The sequence below is a fragment of the Protopterus annectens genome, chromosome 3.part0 (genome assembly GCF_019279795.1).
Source record: "Protopterus annectens isolate FY-2018-M chromosome 3.part0, PAN1.0, whole genome shotgun sequence".
NCBI lineage: Eukaryota > Metazoa > Chordata > Ceratodontiformes > Protopteridae > Protopterus > Protopterus annectens.
Window position 1 is genome coordinate 468,872,876 of NC_056731.1, and position 9,593 is coordinate 468,882,468.

The following is a 9,593-nucleotide window of genomic DNA, read 5'->3' on the forward strand; positions in this document are numbered from 1 at the left end:
TGACAGATGTCTGTTATCCTGGGCATCGGGGGTAGTAACATCAACAGGCGACAACCTACTTGAGTAGAAACTATTCAACACAGCTTACTCTTACACTCCAAATGTCAAATGAAGGCATTTCTGGGCACTGCAGGGTACATAGGAATTCTGTCCTTAATTACAGAACATGATTACTCATCCCATAGACCTAACTTAGAAGAAGCTAGGCAAGCTAATCTGATGTGTAGTTTGTGAGCAAGCACTGAAGAAATGAGAAGGCATTTTAAGTAGCCTAATTGTACTAGCATACCATGAATGTAGTCATGCTGATATTTCTCACCATGGTCTCACACGAGTATTCACACAAGTACTATACAAGGAGGAAATGCCAGTGGTGCAAGAACCCTATCAGATATACAGAATGAATTGCTGGGGTAAATATGGGCCCTTCAAAAGGTCTACATTGACTTATGTAGTAGAAACTTTCTGCAAATCCTTTACGTAACCGGATTAGTCTAATGGCTCTAAGGCAAGCTGCTTCATTGAGATTTAGTGCTACTTTCCTGTAACATAAATCCAGCTTCAAAAAGATGTATTTCATGACAAGACAGATGGATTCTCAAGAACTGACACTGGTCACGCCTAAAGGTCAATACACTTTACAAGCTGGTCAGTGTATGACTGCCCACAGACAACTTTGCTTTCTGTCTTAAAGGGGGGAAAGAAATGGAGAATACAGAAATATCAATACAATGGCACCAGTATGCTAACTATCAAAGAAACAAGGCAGAAATCACTGGGTCTGTGCAGCTGCCATTATTTTAAACGCATTCCTCTTTTTTTTAATACATTAGTGTCTGCGGTGGTGGTGCTGCGGTAGCGTTGTCGCCTCACAGTTAGACGTTGCCCGTTCGATTCTTAGAGCGTCTTCTGTGTGGCGACATGCGTGAATGGGCGTTCCTTCGTTGAAGGTTGTGCGTTAGGCCTGGCAAGCCAGCACGTAAAAATCTACTGCCAATCATTAGCGGACCGGAGTTCCGCTGTGGCGACCCCTAACCAGAAAAAGCCAAAAGACACAAAGTGTCAGTGTTGGGAGACATTATATATCATAGGATCTAGACAGAGAAGAAGCTAACAGTAATGTTGGGAGACATTATATATCATATAATCTACAGAGAAAAAGCTAACAGTAATGTATAAAATAACTGAATTAACCCTTCTGTTCATATGTACTGAAACTTCAAAGACAATGCTTTGTACTTTCTTTGAAAAAACAGATAATTTTCACCATATACATGCTCTTTTGCTGCCTGAGGAAGCATAAAATAACTTTAACTTCTATAGGAATTAAGAGTACTGCAGATTATCAAACTCGTTACCTAGCGGGACAATTCTATGCCAGCCCTCTTGTCTGAATGGAATAATATTACAGAGAGTGTAGATCCCCACTCAATTCCTTGTACATTTCCAAGGGACAAAATAAGTTATCCAGACTGGATACGGTTTTTACTAAATCTATGCCTGGAGAAGACCGACCTTCAGGAAAGTCTGCATCATGAAGACCTATCTCAATAGTAAATTATTTTTATTTATTTATTTATTTATTTTTATCTTACATTTGTTGACCGGGATAGTCCGACTAGATACTTGTCCATTTTCAGCGGAGGCTCAGGGAGAAAAGCTCCATACATACATACAGAAAAACTGTTACATTAAACAAGTTAAAGCACTGTTACAGATACAATACATAGGATAAAAGTCATTAATTCTGTCATATATAAATTTGATTTGTTATAGAGTAACAATTAGGAAGCAATGTAGGGGTTGCCAAAAGACCTCTTTAGCACATGTTTATATTGCCAGAGTTAGTCAAGATTAGAGCAAGGACATAGCCATTGTCTGTTAAAGTACCATTTTAGATTTTTTTTTTAATTGGGTTAGAATGGGTTCTGAAGTAAGCACAGCAGGAAGTGAGTTCCATATTTTACCAACAGAGTTGGCATACAGAGAGTCTCCAGATGAGTTGTTGCTTTTGAGGGTTTGGACTAGTAATTTGTTGGATGAGCAAAGTGTCTTGAGGTTGCTGTAAGGGGTGATAATTTTTGTATGTACGGGTGTGTTTTCAGGTTGGTAGAGAACTTTATGTGCTACTATTAACTGATTGTACTGAAGTTGGATAGGCAATTCTAGCCACCCTAGATTCTTTAGATTCAGACAGTGGTGTATTCTGTATGCTGCTCCAGTGGCAAATCTCGCAATATGATTAAAGCAGCTAGAGAGTTTATTAAGGTCAGACTTACTCAAATAAATTAGCTTGTATAAACTAAAGAAATAACATTTTCAGATACCCTTAGAGTGTCAGATGTGGATAAGTTACATATACAGGTAGAGCTAGAAATATACTTTTATCACTGTAGTAGAATGTATTACTAAATCTGCCCTCACTTTGGTTTCCACATCCACTCATTCACCATCTTCCTTCACAGTGCAGGTATGCATCATGTGCCATTACATTTCTATTTATTCATTTGCCTGGATAACCCAACATATGCCTGATACTCAAACTGTAACTGAAACATGCCTTAAAGCCACCATAAATGACTCTGAAATTATACCTCCCAGCTATAATATCACGTGTAATGACAGTATAAAGAGGAAAGGTGGTGGAATTACTTTAATATTTCTCAACAACAAACTAAGACCAAAATTCAGTTCAGTAGAGCTTCTTATTACTTTCCTGAAATTAAAGAATTATAAACAAATATGCATTACTGTCCTTCACATCCCTCTTGATGACTACAGCTATACCAGAAGATATCCTACAATGAATATCCATAACAATTCCACTAGAAAAACTACTACTAGGCAATGTGAATGTAAGTTGGTTGGACATAAACACTAACACCCCTGTGTCAAGCTTGAACTTATTTGCTTCATGCAACTAACTAACAGTCCCACACACGATAGCAAGAAATAAAATTCCCTGTTAGACTGGATCCTACTGTCGGACCCTAGCAAATACACCACCACGGGTACAATGTCTGACTGTCTCAGTGATCCTATCCCAGTCTACACAACCAGACATCTCCTACATCCACTTAACCAGCATGTTTATAAAACAAACCACAACATTTCCAAGTTTAACTCAGAAATGTTCATTACTATTCTATCATCTATTAAATAGAACTTCCTAAAAGTCCTCCCCTTAGATGATTCTGTAAATGAATGCAATACAGTTTTCCTGAATATCCTAAATTAACAGTGCAATCTGGCTATCCAACAAGAGTAGAATGCTAATGCAGGATAGAGAAAAAGCATGGAAAGAATGGGAAAAATATAAAACACCTCGATATCTTGAAAACTTCAGAATGCTTCGCAATTGTACTAAAAGCAAACAAACAAAGACAAAAAATATGCTATAATAACTTTCAAAATAACAGTAAACAGAGATTTAAAAATTCTGGACAGCCATTAAAGAAATTCTGTATACGCACCAAAAATTAAACCCTATTCCCTTTCCCAATAACTCACCACTTGAAACCGCAATAAAGTTCAGCACTTATTTCATGGATAATATAGCATCTCTAAATAAAGATTCCCCAACATCTTTTTTTTTCATCTTGATTGAATTATCACTTGTGACATAGGGAAAATTTACATTCATATAAAAGTAATCAAACTATATTAACATAACAAACATTATACTTATATTGTTGCATATCATATAACCTAAGCAGTATTACATAAATTATTTAATTCCTGCCTTTTTGTAAACAAGAAATATCTTTATTAAACCATCACTTACTACACAGGCAATCATACAGTTATATAAATGAAAGAAAACCACACCGGCACAATCCTAGTCACAAGCATTTTACATCACAAACCATACTGACACACTCACACCTGCAAACATTATACATCACTTATAATCTACCCAATCTTTCTCTCTCAGACATTACATAGCTCATGTAAGCCTGCTGCCTTTTAGACATCATTCATCTCTTGTATGTATTGTTCCCACAATTCCCATTTTTCCTATGTAGTTTGCTCCTAACCTTTTCTAAAGGTCTCATTTCCTTTCACTGCTTCCAGTATAGTTGGTTTAGATTTTCATTTCCATTTTCTAGTAATTGCTTTTTTGGCAGCCATCATTATTAGACACAGCAAGGCCTTACTATGTCTAAGCAATTCCAATTCTGTATAATAGCTCAGAAAAATCATCTCCCTTGATAGACCAATCTATCCACCCAGTATCTCCAACAGTGCATCCCACAGGGAATCCTTAAAGTCTGACAACTCACTTTATTCCCAGAAAATATGTTCCCAATTATCTCCTTCCCCTTCACACCTCCAACATTTACCGTCTGCCTTCCCCAACATCTTATCATAATCCTGTTCAACAGCCACTTATCACAACATCCACTTTTACCTTCAAACCTGTGCTCACATCCTATATAAAACTACTCCTAAACAAACTGAAAACAAAAAAAACATGGCACAGATCCGTGGTTCACAAATGCAAACTCCTTTAATAAGAATACAAGTTAAAATTAAAGAATGACACAGTAAAAAGCACAAGTTAAAAATTACCACCATAAGCTCTTTCATGTCGTACTACGAAACTTTCTCAGATAACGAGTCATTATATTTACTACCTTAAATAAAAAACAAATAACATATCCTGGCTTTTAATTGAACAAGCCTCCAAAACTAGTGCAGTCACTGTGTGTGTGAAGACACCAGTCAATAAGTTAGTATTCGTCACACCCCTACTATCTTGTCCAATCTATTGTCACCAAAAATGACCAAGCCCCCGATTTGGGACTTGTTCTTGGGGGATTTGAGGGAGGATGTAGATGCACGTATGTGACCTGAGAATATAGGAGGGAGAGGGGGTGCCATTTGATTAGATTTGTCTGCTAGTAGATTGGCTATGACCTCTGGTTTCAAGTATGTGATATCCTCTGCTATCTATGACTTCTGGGTTCAAGTATGTGATATCCTCTGCTACCAGCTCTGCACAGTGCTAGGCATGGTTCTGAGATTTTTAACATTGTTAAATAAGGCTTTGTGGTTATCCTTTGCCTGGGTGGCTATTTTACCTCTTAACTGGCTTTGGTTGATTTGAACAAGATCAGGAATTGCTTGCTAAGCTTGGTAAGATCATCACTGACATCATGAGATTTAAATTTATTTCTGTGTGCAATGAATTTTTTTTCTTTTATTATTGAGCCTGTTTATATTAAGATTGCAGCATAGGGGTTTAGTTTTAAATTTGTTTTTGTATATACTTCTTGGGGGCAGCTATGTCTATGCAGCTATTTATATGTGCATAGAATTTGGTAGTAAAGGATTCTGCATAAACAGTGGGGTAGTCACGATACAATGGGCTTTTGAATTTAGCCAGGTTGCCACTCATTTTTAGTAGATTAGCCTTGACATAATCTTAAATACCAAAGTACTGGAAGCTGCTTCTGGTTTTGGTCTTAAAGTGAATATGATGAATTTATGGCCCAATTTGACTGGGGAGGAAGTTACAATTGGTGGGGAGCTAAGCTGCCTCTTACTGGTGAGGGTGAAGTATAGGATTTTACCATGCCTGATTTTGGTGTGGACTAACTTGTCTAGGCAGTTAGTATTGATGAAGTTCAGAAATGTCTGGGTATAAATATTAGAGAATGTATACATCTCCCAGCTTATGAAGAGGTAGTTGAAGTCTCCAAAGAGAATGGTGTTTGAGTTAATGCATTGGGTCTGCATACAGATCATGAAGAAGGTATTGGCTGTGGATCTCTTAGAAGGGGTCCTACAGTTAGCTATGACATGATCAGGGGTTTAGCCAGTAGTAAGTTGGATATGGAGGGGTTCCAGGTCATTAACCTGTCTAACATGTCTGAAGGTGATTTTTTTCTTTTTAAGAATATGGAGATACTCATTTTATTCCTTCGTCTAATGCAGTGGGCCTGAATATGTAGTAGACAATGAAACCCTGCACTGACGGACACTGATGGTCTTGATCCAGGTCTCTGTGATGACGCATATGTTAATGTTTTCCTGGGTAAGCAGTGCATGTAGGGAGTAAAGATTTTTGTCAATGCTCCTGGTGTTGAACAGCAATATCCTTATGTTTTCCAAATTCTGTTTTGTTACACACTGGAAGATTTAGTAGACTGACACCTAAAGAAAGCATTATAGGAGTGGATAAAGAGTTAGCCAATATACAAAAGCCTTGGTGGGAAAGGTGAAGGCCATCCCTGTACTGAAAGATTGACCAAGGCTCACCTACACATTTGTCCTTCCAGAAACATACAGTCTACAACTTAACATACACTGTAGCAGTATATTCAGGTGTATGAGTATACATGACACAGCCATTTACAGAGGCATACATGTGTGGGCTGACTGTGTCATCATGGGTGTGTCATCATGGCTTTCATAGAGATTCCACTGTTGGACACTCTAGTAAAATAGCATAACATAGGGCTGATATCAGCAGGACATGTGTGGCTGAAAATGATAACAACATGCAAGTGATATGGTCCAGTAAAACAGATGAACTGTCTGCAACGCTACGTGGTGTGCAGTCAACTACATCCAACATTACAGAAGCCCCTGTAGAAAATGACTGAATACACATCCTCACTAGTGCATGACAGACATCTTGTACCTTTCAGTACCTCATGAGCTCCATCTGTGTACCAATCCCACACAGTATCTTCTCTACATAGTGCCAAGGAAGTTGACATACCCATCATGGTGAACTGATGACGGGTGGTAACAGCATAATCCACAGCTGTCCCTGATATGGCTACAATACTTCTAATTAACCACTATATGTGCAGGTCAGTGATCCCGGTGCAGGCAGCTGTTAGCAGCAGCTTTGTAGTGATTATGCATGTGCTGTGCAACTTGTAGAAAGACATGCACCAAATGCACTGTGAAATGGAATTCATAAGAACAGTAAGCATACAAATGCTATGGATGTCATTTGTAGCAAATATTGCCTCCACAGGTACCTCCATGAGAAAAACTGCAACTGCCATCTAGTTTGCCTTTACAGCCCATGTTGTCCATGGTTGTAGGAGGGTCTGGATGTAAGGTGGTCAGTTACAAACCATACCAGGTTAGATTACACAGATCGCTGGTGAGACAGCATCGCTGTTGTCCATAGGCACACAACTGGCCACTTCTGGTTGTGGATATCATCCAGGTCATGGGCAGTGAAACTCCTCAACATATATGTATGGTCCTGTAGTTCTACTCCTTCCCTCTTATTTGTAAGTACATGGATGCCTACACACACTTATGGGCATTGCCCAGCAATACAGCTCATCAGGCTTAACATACAGGATGCCTAGCCAGGGGGGCATGCACATGTTCTGGTAATTATACCCATTCCCTGCCAAGGACCCCAATGAGATCCAAAACCATAAGTCAACACAGTGGGCACCACCAAGTGTCACATCATAGCAGCTCTACCCCACTAATGGGGATGTGATCCCTGACTCTCCACAAGCTTCCAGAGAACACAGCTAGTATGTTCACCTCCCAAGACCCTATCCCATATTGAAGTGTTGCATTCACCTGTCTCTGTGTCTCTCCACCTGTGGAAGTGATGACTATGCCCTGATCAACTCCTAACCTGTGGGGGTATTGTGATGTATGACTCGTAGTATAGCCAGTACTTGCACTGATGTGCACAGTCTGGGTGTCATTCTGCATGCATCATCTTATTCTGTATTATTTGCATTACGGCCCACAGCTGTGGACCAGACACCACCTTTTTACTAGTGTTGCAATGCATGGCAATCACGTCTGTGTCAGCTCTGACTTTGCTGTTGAAAATTTCCACTCTGACTGTGAATACATCTTAATTAACTACATTTCTCATTTCACATGGGCTGTCTTTTATGCCATTTGTTGCATATTCTGGAAGTTGCACATCATGGTCATTATTCAATGTTCTAGGGCAAATTATCTGCAAACTACAACATACTGTTTGTGGCCTGGACCCTGACTGTACAATGTGTGTGTGTGTGTGTGTGTGTGTGTGTGTGTGTGTAAAACTGATCCTGTGGCCAATCCTTTTACAGACTGCTGGCATAGGTTGGATGTATGCCAAATGTGTGAATTATACGAACTGTCCATGTGGCACAGAAGCACATTATAAATAATATTCTGGGAATTACATAACACTTCAGAGTTCTGGGAAAGAAAGCCCTTCCTGTTGATGTACTACAGGCCCTCTGGATCAGGTGAGGCCCTGAGAAAAATATGTGGGGAATCAATGTCTCCCATGGTCTCAGAGAAATGAGCTATGTCATAAAAGTCCTAAACGGTGTCTCCCACAAGCTCCTCGGAATATGCTTCTCCACATGTTAAAGCATTATATAAAAAATGGTTTAGGATTTGAGAGTCTGATGCCTGTAATATCCCTAACATGTACCCTGTAAGCAAATGGATGCTCCATGTATTTCAGCTGGTTAAGGATACACACCTTTGTGTCCACAGGACTTGACACATCATGAAACCTCCTCAATTCCCTTTGTGGTTGACACAGTTCAGCTAGGACCCTTACAGTATTGTTCCCCAAACGAAAACTGTTCATAGTTGGCTGGTCTACAAGCTGATGGTGTTGGTTTATGAGCTGGGGGTATGTCAGGCATTGATTGTTCCTCTACACAGTGCACGGATAGTCATGGCATACAACACTGTGGCCACTGACAAAGATGGCAGCTCCCAAAACATATTGCTGTAGTTGCTGCTGCTGCTATACCTAGAATGGTTCCCCTACTGCACATCATAGAAAATGGTATGCAAAACAGATATGTGGTGCCACACAGTGCTGCAATTTTGTACATTTCTGAAACAGTCAGCCATTTTTGTTTCTTTCATTGAATTAGTACATGCTTCATCTCCATATCATTTTAGACATACTTACCAATCTATTTTGTCCATTGTGTAGGTCTGCTATGTCTCAGAATAATCCACAACCTGCTCAAAGCCACTACTCATCCTAATTTGTGCCATGTAATAAGTTAACCATCTATGAATCCCGGGCATTATTATAAAGTAAGATATTTAGAAGCATTCCTAAAACCTGATGGTGCTGTCATTGCAGATACATTTCTGATCACAGCCAGACAGTATATGAATACCTCATTTGATGATGCTGCCAAAGTCAAAAATTTTTTATCTGTACTCTGAATCAGATATTTACATATGTCCTTTTATTTTTTTATGATACATGGGAGCCTTTTAGAATAAATAAAAGTGCACAGATATATATATATATATATATATATATATATATATATATATATATATATAAACAGTCACACACACACACACACACACACACACACACACACACACACACACACACACACACACACACACACACACACACACACACACACACACACACACACACACACACACACACACACACACACACACACACACACACACAAGAACACGCACACTTGCTTAAACTCATGTCTTTGTTTCCAATCCACAGAAATGCATACATATTCTACAATGTACACCAGGGATAATAATTTTTATTGTTTACAACTCACATTGCCAGCATTCAGAGCTACTTACATATT

At 39.1% G+C, this 9,593-nt stretch overlaps 1 protein-coding gene across 2 annotated transcripts in view; it reads right to left on the minus strand.

Annotated features, from left to right (window-relative positions):
* The window catches only part of UPP1 (uridine phosphorylase 1), a 368,003-nt gene that overhangs the window by 292,021 nt on the left and 66,389 nt on the right, over positions 1-9,593 (minus strand). The window lies entirely within an intron of this gene.